We start from the raw sequence: 2,693 nt of genomic DNA, 5'->3' as shown, positions 1-2,693 counted from the left end.
TAAAATAAAATTTAAAAAATAGTAACAAAAAAAGAGTACAATTTACACTTACATACACAAGGGCTTTTAACGCAAATAATGTCTCTAATGAGAACACACCAAAACCGTGTAGAAATGGTTGTTTCTAGAAGAGGGACTAAGAATAAAAGTATAATTCTAAAAATTTTTAATTTCTGGTTTTTCTCAGAATTGCTTACAAACAGGCATTTTTATAGGCAATTTATTTTGCTATACCTCGAGAATCTGAACTTCTGTCAATAGGCTTTAATTTTTTATTAAGCCCGAAAATGCAACCAATATGAGTAAAACGCTGACATGCCCAAGATGTATAGTTAAGATTTAATGTCTCTATGAAAACAAATTTTTTCATTGACGATGTTACCATGTTTATTTAAAAACATTTACATTCATCATATTTTGAATTATCCTAAATGCCTTATCAAATTACCTTGAAAAGCCTGGGAAACACATCTGCTGGTTGTCCACGAATCACAAATAGACGAGAGTTTAGTTTTCGCAGATTGGCATCAAGATCCTCAAGACACTGAAGCAAAAATCTAGAAAAAAATAAGACACAAAAATTCTTAGAAATACATGTTTAGAAGATGGAATGCAAAATTTTTACAGCTGAAAAAGAAATTTGTCATCTTATTTTTAACTGACATGTAAATATTGTTTCCAGGAGCCAAACTTAGAAATGAAAAACAAACAAATTCCACTGTAAAGTTTCCAAAGGTTTGAATGTATTTCCTAAATGAAGTAGCACAAGTTTTCACAGGAGACCAGTAGCTAAGGTTCAATTTTTAAATAAAAGATAAATAAAAGATCATATAGAAAAGTGGCAAACTTATTAAATAACCCTGATCTCTTGTTTAAAATTGATGAGATGATCTGAAGTTCATACAGAAAAAAGGCCATGAAAAATTTAGAACTTGAGTGGGGGGGAAAAATGGACAAATTCCAAAGTATCACTTTGAGTAAGTGAATAATTCAGGAATTTGAGTACTTCACTGGGTGATACTGTGAACCCCTAAGAGAAGAATATACTATTTACTTTTAAGCTTACAGTGCAATTAAAGAAAAAGAAATCCATAATAAATAGATGGTGAATCACGGGCATTAGTTTTCTGAGTGTAGAGAATATCAGACTACTTAAAGAGATTTTTTTTCCCCGTGAAATAGCACTAATAAAGCTTACAGAGGTCAAATGTCTGGGGAAATGATGAGGCACTTTAGATTATCTCTCACTATGTAAGTTCTGTTGTGAAGAAATGGAACACTGAAGAACAAACACGAAAGACATGTCAGTGTCATATTCTGTTTTAAGATTTCTCTAATCTTTCATCTCAATTCTGTTGCATTCAGGCAGCCATATCCCATTTCTTCTCTACTTTTCATATTCTTAATCTTAAGGTTAGTTATTTCTTAGTCCATTCCATGGGCTTTGTGCTTTTTGAAAGCAGTGATGAGGTCTTGTGAGAAGGAATGCCAAGAATCAGGAAAAGGGATTATTCCAAAGCACTGTATGATATGGTAGCCAATGGTCACAAGGAGCCTTTAAAAAATGGATTTACAACTCAGTAAACCTCAGTTACTCTGGCCACATTTGAATTCTTTCTTAAACAATTGCATATGGCTAGCGGGTAATATACTGAACAGCACATATAGAAAATATTTACATCACTGCGCTAAGTTCTACTCTCTCTGACACCATCATTTTACTAAGTCTTGCTAATTTTAGACAACTGTAACTGTTGATGACATCAATATACCTAGTCAGGCTGCAACGGCTGTCCTCTCTAGGAGTTACCATCTTTCTACTGGAGAGGATGCTAAATCCATCTCACCATTTCACCCAGAACTAAACTAGCTGCTCTCAAGCCACTTCTGTCCTGCTGCCTTAGGTGAATTCCAAGGCTGTAATCTTTACAGAAGCAGACTGCCACGTCTTTCTTCCTACTGCTCTTAAAAAAATAGGGAAGAAACAAAGATGTTTCTATTTTCACTTTTATATCCACTGTAGCATTCTATCTTGGCTAGAGTCACCTCTCCAAGGCACCCTAAACACCCTAATTAACCACTGCCACAGTTCAAATATTTAAGGGATACAATTTTCAACAATGAGGCTATTGCTGTAACAACATAAAAGGACCTACATTTCATAAAATTCTCCACAATTATGAATAATTTCTTACATCTTGAGACAGATACTTACTGGGAAGCATTTTGCTTTATGTAAGAGGTTTTTTATAAATCTGATTACCCTGTAGTGGTAAAATGAACTATGTACTGGGCTGTTAAAAGAAAGGTTAGCAAAACAACCATGAGATATCATCTCACCCCAATCAGAATAGCAAAATTTAACAGAAAGCAAGCAACAAATGCTGGCGAGGTTGTGGAGAAACTGGAACTCTTATTCACTGTTGGTGGGAATGTAAAATGGTGCAACCATTGTGGAAAGCGGTGTGGCACTTTCTCAAAAAGTTGCAAATAGAGATACCATTTGATCCAGCAATTCCATTACTGGGAATATACCCCAGAGAGACCATAACTGCCATCCAAGCTGATATATGCACACCCATATTTATTGAAGCTTTATTCACAATAGCAAGGAGTTGGAAGCAACCTAAGTGCCCATCAACAAACAAATGGATAGAGAAGCTGTGGTATATTCACACAATGGAATACTACAC

At 34.8% G+C, this 2,693-nt stretch overlaps 1 protein-coding gene across 1 annotated transcript in view; it reads right to left on the bottom strand.

Moving 5' to 3' along the window:
• The window catches only part of CRY1 (cryptochrome circadian clock 1), a 143,472-nt gene that overhangs the window by 48,756 nt on the left and 92,023 nt on the right, over positions 1–2,693 (bottom strand). The window lies entirely within an intron of this gene.

The sequence above is a fragment of the Elephantulus edwardii genome, unplaced genomic scaffold (genome assembly GCF_000299155.1).
Source record: "Elephantulus edwardii isolate Elephantulus edwardi_28Jun2011 unplaced genomic scaffold, EleEdw1.0 scaffold00211, whole genome shotgun sequence".
In the NCBI taxonomy this organism is placed as follows: domain Eukaryota; kingdom Metazoa; phylum Chordata; class Mammalia; order Macroscelidea; family Macroscelididae; genus Elephantulus; species Elephantulus edwardii.
Note: the sequence above shows the minus strand (reverse complement) of the source record. Positions and strands in the feature narration are given on the sequence as shown.